This window comes from Aethalodelphis obliquidens, unplaced genomic scaffold (genome assembly GCF_003676395.1).
Source record: "Aethalodelphis obliquidens isolate GAN/ISIS:26980383/991018 unplaced genomic scaffold, ASM367639v1 scaffold8, whole genome shotgun sequence".
NCBI classification, from domain to species: Eukaryota; Metazoa; Chordata; class Mammalia; order Artiodactyla; family Delphinidae; genus Aethalodelphis; species Aethalodelphis obliquidens.
In genome coordinates this window covers 45269026-45286678 of record NW_020837952.1, presented here as the reverse complement: position 1 = coordinate 45286678, position 17653 = coordinate 45269026, and the positions used below count along the sequence as shown (strand labels likewise).

At 43.7% G+C, this 17653-nt stretch overlaps 1 protein-coding gene and 1 long non-coding RNA gene across 2 annotated transcripts in view; one reads left to right on the top strand and one right to left on the bottom strand.

Moving 5' to 3' along the window:
• Nucleotides 1-17653, bottom strand: part of DRAM1 (DNA damage regulated autophagy modulator 1) — an 86861-nt gene that overhangs the window by 21881 nt on the left and 47327 nt on the right. The gene's annotated exons all lie outside the window — the stretch shown is intronic.
• The window catches only part of LOC113620907 (uncharacterized), a 66400-nt gene that overhangs the window by 46208 nt on the left and 2539 nt on the right, over nt 1-17653 (top strand). The window contains exons 4-5 of the long non-coding RNA XR_003432973.1: nt 6458-6663; nt 17205-17340. This is a non-coding gene — a long non-coding RNA (uncharacterized LOC113620907). The remainder of the gene's footprint in view (nt 1-6457; nt 6664-17204; nt 17341-17653) is intronic.

Here is a 17653-nt window from a genome sequence, read left to right as displayed (position 1 = left end):
CTACCTCGATATTAAATCATAAGGATGTGCCGTCATTTATTTAACCATTTTCTTATTGTTAGAATCGCACTGCTACCCAATGTGTTACATCACATTTACTACAACTATAAACAACACTACCATGAATATCTTTGTGTATAAATATTTATCCACGTTTCTGATTAATTATAATCGATTGGTGGAAGAAGAATTACTGGGTCAAAATTTAAACCTCTTAATAATTACCAAATTATGAGACAAAAGGATTGCACCAATTTATATATCTAATGAAAGTATGTAAGTGTTCTCATTTCACTGCACCCTTACTCACCATCAAGTGTGAGCTTTTAAAAGCATCTTTACTAATCTAACAAGGGAAAAAAATCTCATTTAAATTTTAATTTCTTTGCAAATTGAGGTTGACTTTTTCTTTCAAATATTGTTAACAGTTAAAAATTCTTACATAACACTCAGAGTGTATATGATAGTATTTCCTTATTTTTCTATATTGAATTAAATCCAGCCTGAGTGCCCCACAGGACTAAATTGGCCGGAAGCTCGATACCAGATATCTTTCCCAGTTTCCTTTCCCTCTCTTAGATAAGTCCATCTGGGTTCCCACGGCCTTGAAGTAGTGTCCAGTTCTCACACTTAGACATGTCTTATTCAGGTCCATCTACCTCGAGGGCATTAGAGTCGGTGCAGGGCCCCTCCTGCTCAAATTTTTAACCACCTGTTGTTTGCCCAATATCATGTTCTGTCAGCACCACAGGAAGGCAAGATGCAGACCTCTAGTTCCCTTGATTTGGCAAAGTTATCATTTGAGAAAGCTTACATGTGGCATGTGGGGGATGGGAGGGGAAGGGAGGTGGCTGGGATGACCAGAGGTTACATGTACTGCAAAATGCTTTTCCCAGTGGAATGAGCAGATGTCTCAGAAGACAAGCAGTGTAACTATTCGGAGCGTGATATAAATGTCAAGAGTCTAAGAAATCACACATGGAATTATTGAACCATAAGTCATCATATTTCTTCTGTAACCAAGAAAAAAATCACATTTTTATTGAGTTAGAAAAGAAATACAAAATCAGACTATGAATACTGCTTCATGAACAGACTTACTACCAAGACCCTCTGTATTCACACCTCCCAGCTCCACTGTTTTTTCATACGCTGCTCTTTGAAAAAGCTGCACTTTCTACCAAATGTCAGGGGATATAGCTTCAGTCAGTCAACTGTTCTCATCACTTGGGGTGGTGGGGTGGATCCCAAACCCAGTCACATTGCTTGCCTCTAAGGAGCGTATAGTCCTGTCTTCCAACCTTCTTTTAGGTAAGGCAGCTGAGTGAAAAAGCCAAGTCCCTAGAAAACCCACTAACGGACTACCCATCAGCCTACGTGCCAGTGTTATAGGGGTCAGTATAAGGGCCAGCTGCCCTGCATCTAAGACAAATGGAGAACTTGCAAGAAAACACACGAAGGCTGCTAATGCCAAACACGTTACAAGGCAACATTTGCCTGTGCAATCTGTGTGTTATGTCTTCTATAAAGGAATGCCAGTGAAGGAAGGAAATGAAAACCATTCCCAATATGGGCAACCTCCCCTCCCCCACACATGCTAGAGCTGAGGCAGTGGATACAAAAGTTGGCAAAGGAGCAGTGAGGGGGAAGGGACCCTGAGAAGGCAGATCAGAAAGGTCAGCTCCTGTGCTTTGAATTCGTTGCTGGAAAAGAGAGGAGTTTTTAGATGGGACCCCCACAGAGCCGTTTTACTGCTCCAAGTCTGCTTGGGGTCCTTTTGATGTAGTTACTCTACAAAATCTCACATCTCCTTTAAGATTCAACTTCAGCTAAGGGCCCTGAAGAAACAAGACCTCTTTTGAAAGAACAGAAGAGTCCAGAAGCTTCTGGGTTCAACAGGCCACTGTCTAAACTGACAACCTGCTCTCTAGCCTGAGGGATGATAAAACTTCACAGACTGGGAGAGAATTCCACTCAAGAATGTCTGCTTCTGAGAGCTCACTCTGATTGCCCTCATCCCCATTAACAAAAACAGATGTGTGTTCATGAGTAAAGTAAACATTCAAGGTCAATATACGTTCCTCTCCAGCAATCTAGTTTGGCACTTCAATATGAGCAAATAGGCTATGAAGCTGAGTGGAACTTTTCTATAACATCGGTGTCGAGTGACAGGACGCACATCTGTGTATTAGGTTAACTGTTACATTAAATATCTACAGAATAGACTTTTTCTGTTTCGTGGGAAATGGTCTGAGCTACGGTAAATCTACTGACATGGAATAGTTATTCTCTATGAGAGAAACAAGAGAGTATGATATTTACGAGCCTGAGTCTGAATGCTGGTTCTAGTACTTACTATCTGTGTAACCTTGGGCAAGTCATTTAACTTCGGTTACTGTCTCTAAATGGAGGTTTCAATAGTATGTATTTCCTGCCTTGTCAGCACTAAGCATGTAAAAATGTGAGCTTATTCTAGGATTACTCCAGGACACTGGAGGGAAGTAGTATGCAAGAAGTCTCCATACCTAACCTTGTCTTCATTCATCCTTTCATCAAATATTTATTGAGTACCTACAATGTGCCAGCTAAAGATGCAGCAGTAATGATGAAAGACACACCTGAAAGTAATCGTGGAGTTTATGGTCTCCTGATTCATCTGCCACCCTCCCGAGACGTGACCCTCCAGTATCACTCAGCACCCTGAGTGTGATGTTTCTCAGAGTTACTTGAACCTAAGAATCACCTGGCACTCTTGTGAAAAAAACAGATTCTAAGATCTCACCTCATCCTACCGAATATCGCAGGGAGACTCTGACTTCCTTTCCTCATTGGCAAAATAAGGAGCAGACACACCCTACCGCCGTCTCATTATGTGTTCCCGGAGAAACAGCATATGGGAAATGTCTTCAGAAACCATGAAGTCACTTTCCAGCATGTGGCATCTAGGTTCTCTCTGGAGGATCAGAGAAGCCAGCCAAAGGCCACTCAGTGCCTATAGTCTGTCCTGGTGTCCTCCCACCCCACCTCCTCCTTCTGGACTCTTTGGAGACATGAATCAGAAGCCACCTATCCCCGTTTTAACCTAATGAGTTAATGGGTCTCATACAGGAACAAGCCTCAAGTCCACCACCAAGGTGAACACTTGCATTGTATTCTGGGAATGCCTATTACAAGGCTTCGGAGGTCCAGTCAATGGCCATAACTGGTGGTTTTCAAGGGACATCCTTGCCTTCCCTGGGCACCTGCTAAAATGGGAGATGAACCCAAAGATTAGAGGGGTGAATTGTAGGGTCTTGGTAAGTTCTCATCACCCAGCCCCTGCCCACCTCTCCAGCTCCATCTCCCACTCCTCTTCCATACATACATCCACTAGCCCTTGACTGCCTCTCCCCTTCTTTCAGTAATCAAACACTCCAGTTTCAACGGGTCACAAAACCACCCAGAATAATGATGATATTTCCTAGCCCTCTTGCTATTATGATCAATGGGTTGTAAGCAGAAATGTCATATGGCCACACCCAGGAACAGTCCACAATAAACAACTGGCATGTGTTTTATCCCTGTTCTATCCTACACCTTCCTCCATCCTGCTGCTTGGAAAGCAGAGGTAGCAACTGAAGCTCTAGCATCTGTTTTAGATGTTGGGAATGAGACAACATGTTAGGAGTTCTGGGACCCTGAGCACTGTACGGCACAGAGCCTCTGCTTCAGTCCTGAACTACCAACCTCTGTGCTTTTACATAAAAGGGAAGTACACCTCTATTTAATTTAAATCAGTGTTATTTTGAGTTTCTATTACATACTCCAAAGTGAGTCTTTACTGATACGGTGCTCAGGAGGATGGATTCTGGAAATACACTGCCTAAGTTCAATCACTTATTAGCTGATAGCCACAGGTATATTGCTTCACTTTTTGGCCTCAACTATAAAAGGTAGATGCTAAAGACAGCATCTACCTTCTTGGATTGTTGTTAGGAATGAGCTAATAATATATGTGAAGCTTAAAACATGTAAGGCCTGACACAGGGTAAACACCCAGAATAAAAGTGTGCCCTAAGGGAGTAAGATTGAAGGTTGTTCTCTCAAATCAGAGGTAGGCTTTTTTAGTGCAGCAGCAATACCAATAGTGTTAATAATAATATATTTTAAAATTTTATGGATTACTTTGCAGGAATCTTTTCAACAGTTATGTATGAACTGTGCATTATGTATGTATGAGTTATGTATAATTACTTTCATTCCACAGAGAGGAGAATGCAAGGTTAGAGAGGTTAGGTTAACATGCCCCAAATCACATAGTTAGTAAGGGTCTGTGATAGGATTCACATGCAGGTTTTTCACTTCCAAATTCCATACATTTTCTGAAAACCTTCACTTGCTCCTAAATGCAAGTTGTTGTACTGCTATGCATTCTCTTTTTTAGATGCCTGATGCACATACATTTTTTGCAAAGAGATTCCCAGGCTAGATTTTTCTGTTTGCAAAGAATCAAAAAGGGTGCCCAAATTCCCCATGTAAGAAATTTTGTTTTCTGGTCGCCGACAGCTCAAATGTGAATAGGCCGTGTATTTGATCCCATAAAATGTTAGCCCTAGACTATACTTTGAAAAAAGGGGTCCGATCAGGGCTCGCCTCAGGAATGGGGGTGGAAGAAAAGCCTTGATCCATCCCCATCCTGGTTGCAGTCTGGACAAAAAGCCCTGATTCTGAGTGATGTTTCAGGCTCACCCTAAAAGGGGCCCAGAGTTGAGCGTCTGGGATGGGAGTGAGGCTTTATGACAGTGCATGTGTTTTGAATTGACAATTCTTTTAACAGAAGCAACTTGGAACCAGGACTGGGGGAGCTGCTGCTCACTGGAATGTTGTAGCCATTTTCCATGTTCCCTGAGAGCAGGGCAGGTGGCTCCCATTGCATCTGGGGGTGGGGTTAAGTTAGATGCTAGGAAAAGCTTCCTTGCTATAATGACTGTGAAAGGCAGGCACAAATGTGGTTGTGGAATATAGTTATCTGTGCAAATTTGAAGCAAGTATAGGAAAAAATCTTTCACACGTAGAGGATATGGATTGAATGTCGTTGTAGCAGAAAACAGGAATTGAGAACAGAAAGTAATGGTATAGGGCTTCCCTGGTGGCTCAGTGGTTAAGAATCCACCTGCCAATGCAGGTGACATGGGTTCGAGCCCTGGTCCAGGAAGATCCCACATGCCGCGGAGCAACTAAGCCCATGCGCCACAACTACTGAGCCTGCGCTCTAGAACCCACGTGCCGCAGCTACTGAGCCCGCGTGCCACAACTACTGAAGCCCGTGTGCCTAGAGCCCGTGCTCTGCAACAAGAGAAGCCACCACAATGAGAAGACTGCACGCCGCAACGAAAGAGTAGCCCCCGCTCGCCGCAACTAGAGAAAGCCCGTGCACAGCAACGAAGAGCCAACGCAGCCAAAAATAAATAAATAAATTTATATTAAAAAAAGAATGGGATGGTCAAAAATAAGATGCTCCACGCAGTGTGTAGAATCAGGGAGGGGTGTGGCTTTTGCTTGTGCACCTTGCCTGGAACCTAAGGGCTTGGGGTCCAGCACAAGGGAATGGGAGGAAGCTCAGGCAGCGGCCAGGCTGGCACACCTCCCTGCAGGGCCTGGGCATTCTGGTCCCCTGGTGCACACAACCAAAGGATGAAATCAGGTGAAAGCTGAGGACTCTCCAAGCTCCGAGTTCCTCTGAGCCGGAATGTAGAGAATTTCTATCGATGGAAAGTGATTTCTCTATCCTCTGTTAGTTTCTGTGGGCTACACTCCTGAATCTTATTTACACTTTCTCTTGAGGAAAAAATTGTGTAAGCCTATGGAAAGTTTCTTTCCTAAGCGGCGGGTTCTGTGTAGGGGCAGCGTGGGCACGAGGGTGTAGTTAACAATGAGGGAAGTTGTAGGGAAACGTGACAATATCAACTTAGAAACTCCAATCCCTTGTGTTTGACCTGGACAGGGAGGCCTGCCTGCTTTGTCCTACTTCACAGGAAAATGACAAAGAGGGGATAAGTGAGAAAAAGTTAAAAGTTATGTACAACCCTTTTGCCTCCAAGCCTCTTACAGCCTGCCACATCGTTAAAAAGGCTTACTGTGTAAGTCTTACACCCAAAGTTTAGAGAAAAAGAAATATTAATTGAAAAAAACTTGTTATATCCTAATGAAGTTTGTTCTTTTCTTCACCTGTACAATTTTTTTTAACTTATGTAAAATGAGAGAATTGGTGAAGGAAAGAAGAATTACTTTTTCAACTCACAGACTCTACATTTACTCCAATAAGAAATTCCACTGTCAAATGTAGTTGCCCCAAAGTGAACACAACCAACCACAAGCAGTTGAAAAGAGTTGGTTTATATGCTTTTCTATGTATAAAGGTAAAGGGCAAACGTACAGTGTTAGCTATCCTAATTCGTTCCCAATTTTTTCTCCAAAGGAAAGAGAGGGAGAGAGACCCAAAAGGGAGAAGAGTTGGCTCTCAGTAGCTTTCCATTCGGCTGGAAAAGGAACAGCTCTGGTTGCTACAACTATGGTTGCTCCTTCTTGCTATTTATGGATGGGGTGGCTGTTACTGCAGTCCACTAGTGCCCCCTATTGTCCCCTTCAGGAAACTCACAGGGCAGCATGAACGGCTAAACCTGGGTAAGTCATCTTAACACCCTCGAAACTTTTCTGACAAAGAAATCTCAAAATTTTGAAACTATGCTTCCACATTTAATTCACTGAAAGACAGTTTATAGTCAAGTTACATTATTATTTCTGAGACTTAGAGAATGTTAGGAAGGATCTTTAGAAAGTATGTAGCCAATTGTTTTTTAACCTAAGTGTGGGTATTAGCTCTGAGAGATATTAGCAGTTATTATGTGAAACCAAAATGGGTTAGGAGACACTGGGTTAAATAAACATTAATTAAATATTAGATAAGCAGGATCTTTCCTGCTGGTCTTCTCAGATCCTTTAATATGGATTGTGTGCCTCCCAAGGGGAAATGCAATTCCCGATAACATTTGACAAGAACCACGTTGTATATGAATTTCTTGTAGGGCTAATATTTCAGGGAACACTTTGCGAAAGTGCTAATTGAGTCCAAATGAATCATTCTACAGATTTGGAAATAGTCCCAGGGAGGTGCCAGTGGCTTGGTGGTAGTTAGTAGGGCCGCCGTGAGGATCTGTCAGGAGGCTCCCAGCTCCCAGAGCTGCTTCTTCACCAGAGAGCCTACCTCCTCCCCAGAGTCAATTCTTAGTATTCCTATTTCCACAAAGCATGTTTACCTGTGGAATGGGAAATGGCATTGCCTTCAGCCAAGGATATTGGGAAAGTGAAGTAGACCCCTTTCAAGTATGCTCCAACTCTTTGGGGAGGAGAATTTGCTTCTGGTATTTTCGATTCAATTTTGCTGTCTCTTGTGAAGAACCTCATTTTTTTATAAAAAATGTATATTCAGCAAATACGATGCACACGGTTTTCTGGTACTTGGAAGATTCAACATGATATAGCACATTGGGTAAGAGCAAAGGTTTGGAGGTCAGGTTCTGGTTCTGCCACATTCTGGCTGTGTACATTTGGACAAGTTACTTATCATCTTTAAACTCAAGATATGGAAACAACTTAAGTGTCCATTGACAGATAAGCAGATTAAAAAATTGTGGTGTGTATGTATGTGTATGTATATATATATATATATATATACATATATATATATATATATAAAGAAATTTTATTCAGCTTTAAAAAAAAAGAAGGAGATCTTGCCATGTGAAACAACATAGATGAGCCTGGAAGACATTATGCTAACTGAAATAAGCCAGGCACAGAAATAAAACTGCATGATCTCACTTAATATGTGGAATCTAAGAAAGTTGAATGTATAGAAGTAAAGAATAGAATGATGGTTACCAGGGGTGGGAAGGTGGGGGAAATGGGGTGATGTTGGTCAAAGGATACAAAGTTGCACTTATGGAGGATGAATAAGTCTGGAGATCTAATGTACAGCATGATGTGGTTAAGAATACCATAGTGATTACTGGAAATCTGCTAAGAGTAATTTCAGTGCTCTCACCAAAACAGTAACTAAAAAAGTTAACTATGGGAGAAGATATGTTAATTCGCTTAATTGCAGTGTATGATTACTGCATACACTACGTATATGTGTATCAAATCATCTTGTCGTGGGACTTCCCCTAGCAACCAGTGGTCAAGACTCTGCACTTCTACTGCAGGGGGCACGGGTTCGATCCCTGGTCAGGGAACTAAGATCCCACATGCCTCGTGGTGCGGCCAAAACAAAAAAAATCATCATGTCGTACACCTAAAATATATACAATTTTTATTTTAAAAACTCAATTTGTAAAATAAATAAAAGACTCAGAATCCCTATCTATAAAACCTGACTGGGCTTCCCTGGTGGCGCAGTGGTTGAGAGTCCGCCTGCCGATGCAGGGGACACGGGTTCGTGCCCCGGTCCGGGAAGGTCCCACATGCCGCGGAGCGGCTGGGCCCGTGAGCCATGGCCACTGAGCCTGCGCATCCGGAGCCTGTGCTCCGCAACGCGAGAGACCACAACAGTGAGGGGCCCGCGTACCGCAAAAAAAAAAAAAACCTGACTAATCCCTTCTCCACAGGATTGTGTTGAGGACTAAATTAGAAAACACAGTTGCCCCTTGGTATCCACGTGGGATTGGTTCCACCACCCACCCATCCCCAACAGATACCAAAATCTGCAGATGCTCAAGTACCTTATATAAAATAAATACTCCATACCCAGGGTTCCACATCTGTGCAGATTTCAGCCAACCAGATTGAAATCTGTGGTTGGTTGAATCTGCGAATGTGGAACCCGGATACAGAGGGCCAACTGTACATGTAAAATGGTTAGTACAGTGCCAGCACATGTGTTTAATAAATATTTGCTGCTGCTGCTATTATTATTGTTTTCCTTATTATGATTATTGATATTATTATGATGCTATTATTGTTACTTCTATTGTCCCTGCCCTCAAGGACTTAATAGCCGAGTTGGTGATAGAAGACAAGCACACTCAGAAACTTCAAATAACAATATAAGGGAATGGAACAGAGATAGCAACTAGGTCTCACGTCACTTGCCGTGAGCCTTCAGTGGCTGCCTCAAGTGCTATGTGGAGAAGAATTCTGAAGTTCTTGCCAGCCTTGGAGAGAAAGAGCACCAATATCAATTAGTGATGTTTTTCATGGGAATGAGGAGTATGAATGAAGTTATACCACACATACTTAACATTCTTAAAATGAATGATGAAATTCCAGATGTGACAGATTAGATAGAACAGTCATTTCTGGAGAAGATAAGATAGCTGGACCTTGGAGGATGAGTTTGATGTGAATAGAAGGAGATGAAGTAAGGGAGGGAGAGGTATCTGGCACCAGGGATTTTGTGGGCAAGTGTGCCAAATATAAAATCCATATGGCCTATTTGTGTGGCAATGAGTAGACCAGTCTGTCTAAAGAAGGGTTTGATGCTAAAGATTAGCTCTACAAATACGGTAACCAGAGATGCGGAGCTGGTGACGCAACATCCAATAAGTTCTCCCACTGTTCCCACAAATTCCCTCTTATGCATTGGGCCATGTGCCTGGATTTGAAGTTCAGAAAATGTGGATACCAGTAAGTCTCTAGCACCATCTTGTCTATCATGGAGCTGTTCAAAGGCTCTTTTCCGGGACCTCCCTGGTGGCGCAGTGGTTAAGAATCCACCTGCCAATGCAGGGGACACGGGTTTGATCCCTGGTCTGGGAAGATCCCACATGCCGCAGAGCAACTAAGCCCGTGTGCCACAACTACTGAGCCTGTGCTCTAGAGCCTGTGAGCCACAACTACTGAGCCTGCAATCCACAACTACTAAAGCCCGCACGCCTAGAGTCTGTGCTCCACGACAAGAGAAGCCACTGCAATGAGAAGCCCAGGTACTGCAAGGAAGAGTAGCCCCCGCTTGCCACAACTAGAGAAAGCTGCGCACAGCAACGAAGACCCCTCGCAGCCAAAAAAAAAGCTCTTTTCCATCATCCTTGCTCATGAAGACCATATCCTTTCATGTTTTCATATTTAGTCCCCAACTGCTGTTCAGAGCCCATTACTCTACGTGCACTTTAAAAAGTCCTTACAAATGTCTTCCATCACGTACAGATGGCATTGCAGCCCCAAGCATCTGATTCTCGGCAAATGCACACACAGATAAAAAGTCACTGAAAATGAAAAATGAAGAATCAACCTACCAGAAATTGCAGCTTGCATGTATACCATGTGCCTTCCCTCTATTCAGAACTGTGCTAGCTCTGGGAGGGATATCAAAGATGGGTCTATTAAAACCACAAATAAGGATGGGAAGTTTTGAAATACCCCATTTGCAAAACTTCATAACGTGACATAATGAGATTTTATTCATCCATTCTTTTTTATGGAGTATCTACCAAGAAGCAGGCACTTCTGTATTAGTTGAGACTTGTATGGTTACAAGTGACAGAGACCTAACTCAAGCTCATTTAAGCAAAAGAAGGGACTATAGTAAGGGATAATGTGACATCTGTGAAACCAAAAGACAGGAATGTGCCTGGGGCACAGGAACCACTGAAACAGAACTCCAAGACCATCAGGTTTCTCTTTTATTCTTCTTGTCTCTGTGCCTTCATTCACTCGCTTCCTTAGTTTCATTCTTCCTTCTAGCTAGCCATCACCTTTCTCCACGTGGTGAAAAACAGGGGGGCCAACAGCTCTCAGTATATCTACATAGCTTTGGGCACTAGAAAGAAATTATCTTAACATTCTCTCTGGTTCCAAGTTGAAAAATCCCCGGGAAGGACTCATTCAAGTAGTTCAAGTCAGATAACTCCAAAGAGTCATGAAACAACATGGCAGCTCCTGTGGGAACCGTAAAGATGGGGCGAAGAAAGAGGAAACTTATGGAAGAGAGGGGGTGAAGTGCTGGGCCAACAACACAAGAGGTGCCTGTTCCACCTTCCCTTATTTGTTTTTTCATGCCAGTTCAGCTACGCTATCAACAAACAATTCCATTCATTTAATAAGCACTTATTCATTTACTGAGTGTCTGCTATGTGCCAGGTACTATGCTGGATTCTAAGGATGAAACGATGACCACGATGCCTCTTAGAGTGCTAGGCATTCAGAGATACAAAGAAATATAAACTAGACTTGGTTTAGGACCTCTGGAAACTTACCACACAACTGAAGGCAGAAGACTGTATTTGGAGAATCATCAAGGGGCAAGCTGCGTGCTATGGATAATGAAGGTAAAGGAAAGTGAGTGGGGTCAGTGAGGCCTGGAACCTTCCAGGGAAGCATCTTGGAGAGGGTGGTACTTCTGCAGGGTCTTTAAAGGGTGAGGAAGTTTTCGTTTATGAATACATGTGTTTTTTGGGGTTTTTTTAAAGAGTATATGATTTCATTTATAAATTTATTTATTTATTTATTTTTGGCTGTGCTGGGTCTTCGTTGTTGCGCACGGGCTTTCTCTAGTAGCGGCAAGCGGGGGCTACTCTTCATTGCAGTGCGTGGGCTTCTCATTGCAGTGGCTTCTCTTGTTGCGGAGCATGGGCTCTAGGCACGCGGGCTTCAGTAGTTGTGGCCCGTGGGCTCAGTAGTTGTGGCTCACGGGCTCTAGAGCACAGGCTCAGTAGTTGTGGCACACGGGCTTAGTTGCTCCGCGGCATGTGGGATCTTCCCGGACTAGGGATCAAACCCATGTCCCCTGCATTGGCAGGCAGATTCTTAACCACTGCGCCACCAGGGAAGTCCCACTACACGTGTTTAAAGTGCAGGATTTTCACAACATCACACTAAGTGAGGCCTCTGCTCCTGGCTGTCTGCATCTGGAATGCAGCCGGGGGCCAGTGGCCCTGTTCCCTTCTCAGAGACAGGACTACCACCCACAGCTCTTCTGATAGCCTTGCGTTTTATTGCCATGGCCTGTTGGATCAAAGCCTCTGAGTTTGATGCAAGTTCAGAATAATTTCCTTCAAGGATTAACTCATCTTTCTGGGCTTGGGGAGCTACACAAGCAACATCTGGTACAGCCTGCAGAGGCATTCTTCACCCAAGGAGTTTCAAATTTCAACATGTGAGCCGTCCTGCTGAATAACATCATCAACGGGAAACAGCACTCAGAGACCTCATCTGGTGGTAACAAGAGCTCTGTGTAATGCCCCGAATCATGTTTTGCACACGACAGTAATAAATGGTGCAAACTGTAACAGGTCCTTTATCACTTTGTTTCTTGCCAAAGGGACTGAATTCCACACTGCTGGGGTTGAAATCCCCTTGTGGGCGTCCTCTGGGGCCATTTCATAGCTCGTGATAGCACTATTAACAACCCCCATCCTGTGCATGGACCAGCCCATAGGCTCACATTTTAATGTAGTCACAGGGAATCTCATGGTCAGTTCCTTTTCTAAGATCCCATCTCTCACCTCTCTGTCTGCCCAGGCGTTCCTGGAAAATCCTTGGTTGGGCCCATTTCCTTGCCCCTTGGTAAATCCTGGCTTTATTCTTCCACACTGTGTTTTTGATATCCCTGGCTCTGCCCTCTGCATCCTATGGGTTAGTCCCACCACTCCTGGAGTTCTCTTCAAGGTCAAGATTTTACCATGTTCTTAAAGGCGAAACCCTATAATAGTTGGGTGTTATGTGTCAGGGATGTATTATTTACAGGGGCACTATTATCATCACCAGTAAGGAAAATGAGGCTCAGAGTTTGAGTAAATTGTCCAGGTACAAGATATGAACCCATGTCTGTCTCACTTCTAAGACTGTGATCTTTTTTTTTTTTATTTTTTATTTTATTTTTTTTTTTAACATCTTTATTGGAGTATAATTGCTTTACAATGGTATGTTAGTTTCAGCTTCACAACAAAATGAATCAGTTATATATATACATATATTCCCATATCTCTTCCCGCTTGCGTCTCCCTCCCTCCCACCCTCCCTATCCCACCCCTCCAGGCGGTCACCGAGCTGATCTCCCTGTGCTATGCGGCTGCTTCCCACTAGCTAACTACCTCACGTTTGGTAGTGTATATATGTCCATGCCTCTTTATCGCTTTGTCACCGTTTACCCTTCCCCCTCCCCATAGCCTCAAGTCCATTCTCTAGTAAGTCTGTGTCTTTATTCCTGTTTCACCCCTAGGTTTTTCGTGACATTTTTTTTTTTTAAATTCCATATATATGTGTTAGCATACGGTATTTGTCTCTCTCTTTCTGACTTACTTCACTCTGTATGACAGACTCTAGGTCTATCCACCTCATTACAAATAGCTCAATTTCGTCTCTTTTTATGGCTGAGTAATATTCCATTGTATATATGTGCCACATCTTCTTGTGATCTTTTTAAGGGATAAATAAAGGAATTCCAGAATATGGTCATGGGAGTCCCACATGGGAATCCGTACTTCCAAGTGGGGGAGGGAGAAGGAAAGAGAAATAAGGAAAACATGACCCAGAGTAGTGGCCCTAAATTCAAAGGAGGAGAATTTTGAGACATGGTGAATTGTGTCTAAGGCCACAGTTGGAGAATATGGAGAGCATTGGCATGAAGAAGACTATTGGCAAGTGTTTTCAAGAAAAAGTTCAGTTGAGTAATGGGTCTGGAAGAGGTTAAGTAGTGGGTAGACTGCAAACAAAAAGAAAGGGCCACCACATAGATGATGGAATAAAGTGAAAGGCTGTTCTGTATCTACTAAACTTGAAACTCGGGGTGGAGAGGGATGGGGCGGGGACCCAAGAATTGTTTTGACAAGCCCTCCAGGTGATTCTGATACACACTAAGGCTTGTGGACCACTGCTATAGTACAGTTCTCAGCCTTGGCCACACATTGGAATCACCTGGAATAATGATGCTTCTGCTCTATTCCTGAAATTCATTTAGTTGCTCCAGGCAAAAGGCTGTTTACAAAACTCTACAGGTGATTCTAATGTGCAGCTAAGAGTTGAAAACCACTGCTACCTCAAAGAGGAAGTGGAAGGGGTAAAAATAACTGTGATGCCAAGGGCTAGCTGTGCCAGACATTGTGCTAAGGATAAGAACATGCTTTTAAATATTTAATGGGCATAAGGAAAACCCAGCGAGCTCCCAGGTGCTTTACGGGCATTGCTCCAGTGAATCTTCATGACAAGACTATGAGGCAGGTATGATGGTTATTCCCATTTTACAGATGAAGACACTGAGGTTCCATGAAGTTACCTGACTTGCTGGGGCATCAAAGCTGGAACTTGAAAACCAAGTCTTTGACTCCAAAGTCAAAGATTCCTTTTTTAGAATTGTGATAAAATATATATAACATAAGAATTTGCCACTTTCACCATTTTGAAGCATACGGTTTTAGTGGCATTAAGCACATTCACAATGTTGTGTAACCACCACCACTATCCATTTCCGGAACTTTTTCATCATCTCAAAACATATACTCTGTACCCATTAAACAGTAACTCCCCATTCTCCCCTCCCTCCAGCTCCTGGTCATTCCTATTCTACTGTCTGTCTCTATGAATTAAAGTATTCGTTCTAAATCATCATTTCCAGATGGGCTCAAAGAAGAAATGAAGGTGCTGAGGTTGATCATTTTTTCTCCTTGAATAAGGTATCTCTGAGTTAGGTGAGGCTCCCACCTGAAACCCATGTCCCCAGATACTGAAAAACTTGTAATTCCCACCAAACAGCATAAGCTCTCTTGCCTCTGTTCCACAGCACAGGTGAATCCCTTTTCCCACCTTGCCTTCATTTAGCAAACTCTATCTCCTCCTCCAAGTCTCCCTCCAGGCATGACCATCCCTAGGGAACTGAACCAAGCTCTTCAACTAGCACAGTCCCACAGACCAGGCTTTGCAAACTAATGTTAACTCGAACCACCTAAGCGTCTTACTAAAACGCAGATTTGGATTTAGTGAGTCTGGGTTGGGGCCCTAAGATTCTGAGTTTCTATCAAGCTTCCAGGTCCCTGGAACACACTTTGAGCCATGAGGTCAGAGAGGGCAGTGCTTCACCATAGCATGTTATTTGTTTTATTTTTTTTTAACTCTAGTGTTTCCTTGGCTGTTTCTCCACTCCACTATAAATACCTTGAGGGCAGAAACCCATCTTATTTATGGTTATATTCCAGAGACTAGCACGGTGCCAACCCAGAGTAACTCTCAATAAATGTTGAATGAATGAATAAATAAATGAGCTCACAGGCTGGAAGGATAAAAAGGAACAGATCTGTGAAGAGCCTGGTAAGCCATACTAAGGAATTTGAAATTTATCCTGAAGTTATGGGGAGCCACTGAAGGATTTTAAGAGGCTGTTATATCAAATGTGTATGTGCAGTGTGTAAGATGTGTTGGAAAGGACCAAGAATGAAATTAAGGAAACGATAGTGAGCTACTGCACTAGTCCAAGCAAATAATTATGAAGGCAAATAATTATGAATAAATAAGGTAGTGATGGTGGGAATGGGGAGGAGGAAGAGGTTTCAAGGCCATGTAGATGGTTAACCACATATCCCCGTTTGCTTCCGACAAACCCAGTTTCCTTCTGGTTCACTTATTAATAATGTCCCTTTCATTCCCCAGAATGCCCTGGTTTGGATGATAATTATCTTTTAACCCAGTACATAGGAGATAAAGTTAATGGAACATGAGGTGGGGTTGGGGAGCAGAGTGTTTCTGCCCTGGGTGACCCAGGGAATGGTAACACCATTCACCAAACCAGGCAGTCCAGGAGGAGAAGCAACGGGAGAAGTTTCTTTTTAAAATAAAAATAGTTAAAAAGTGAGTCAGTGAAAAATATTCAGTAAATTGCAGTAAGAGGATGACAAAAATTGCAAAGGAGACACACAAATGGTTGAAGTCTGGGGAGTATTGAAGGAAGTTATCATCCTCCCTCCCTGAACCTCTGAACTGAGTTAGTCTCAGGGCCATTTATTAGGAAACCTGCCCTCATCTGCCATTCACACCAGCTGCAGATGGGAAGTCGAAATGGCCAATTAATTCCAGGTTTTTTCCCTCACTTCTCACTTTCTTTTTTTGGCTGCATTGGGTCTTCCTTGCTGCATGTGGGCTTTCTCTAGTTGTGGCGAGCGGGGGCTACTCTTTGTTGAGGTGCGTGGGCTTCTCATTGCAGTGGCTTCTCTTGTTGCGGATCACAGGCTCTAGGCACGTGGGCTTCAGTAGTTGCAGCATGCAGGCTCAGTAGTTGTGGCACACGGGCCCTAAAACACATGGCATGGACTCAGTAGTTGCGGTGCGAGGGCTCTAGGGCACACGGGCTTCAGTAGTTGTGGCACGTGGGCTCAGTAGTTGTGGCTTGCGGGCTCTAGAGCGCAGGCTCAGTAATTGTGGCACAAGGGCTTAGTTGCTGCGTGGCATGTGGGATCTTCCCGGACCAGGGCTCGAATCCGTGTCACCTGCATTGGCAGGTGGATCCTTAACCACTGTGCCACCAGGGAAGCCCCACTTCTCATTTTCTTCTCTTCAAGTCACTGCTGCATCTGCTCCCAACAGCCAACGACTTTTGAGTATCTTCAGCATTAATTGGATCACAGCTGACTGTGGTCTTTCAGACAGTCAAAACAACGACAGAGCACACCAAGGCCTAGTTAACTGAGTCTTCTCAAAAGAACACATGCCCCGGTTTGAGCCAAAGGTCAGGGAACACCAAAATGTTCTACCTCATTTATAAGCCCCATGACACAAGATCCTCACTAACGTCTATTCATACTTGCCAGCACCTTGGCTCTTCCCTCCCCTACAACATGTCAGCAACTGGGTAATTATTTAATAAACCTCAGAGCATACCTTTGCTTCTCTCGGCCAGAGAGACCAGGGATTTTCCTGGTTTCAGTTTCAAGGTGGTTCTGACTTCAGAGTTCCAAGTGTGGTCAAGCGGAAGAATAAATTCACCCGCTAGAGCCTTTTGAGGGAACTTTCAAACAAAACTCTGGCTTTTCAAGTATTAAGAGGAAATGACAGACTGAACTAAGCTCAGTATTCATTTTAATACACGTGTTAAAGGTTATGTTAGCAGCTGTCAAATTGCTGGCCAGCTCTAACTACATCACTCTTCACCCTAAATCAGATATCTTGGGTGGCACACGGAATGTGCTTCTCTGGGCTGACCCTAAGCAACAGGATTGTTCAAGAAGGTGAATTTTGTCTTCCAGGCATTCCTATCACTTGTGCTAACATTAGCCTGATGAGCAAGAGTGCTGGAACCTGGGACCCCGAGCCCGGAGACCCTTCTGCTTCCGCTGGAGGCTCAGAGAACTCTACATCCTCCAACCACATCACCTGCTGGAGGTAGGATGCCAAGCCCATCCGTCTGACAAGTGTGAGCACCGAGGACTTCTGTTACTTACCTGGGGGAAGCCTGCACCCCACCATGATTGCCTCCTTGGCAAGTAGAGAGCAGATGTTTCTAACCCAAAGTCCATGTTACTGCACCAACCAGAAGCAAAAGATATTAAGAGTTCAGAGTTCACACCTCACAGCTACCAGGGCCTTAATCATACTGAAAGGCCCCCAGCCCCCAGCCTCACTGCCCCATGGCATCCTTAGCCATTTCGGTGCTCCCCTTCAAGGGTCATGCATGGTTGTGGGAGAGCTAATCTCA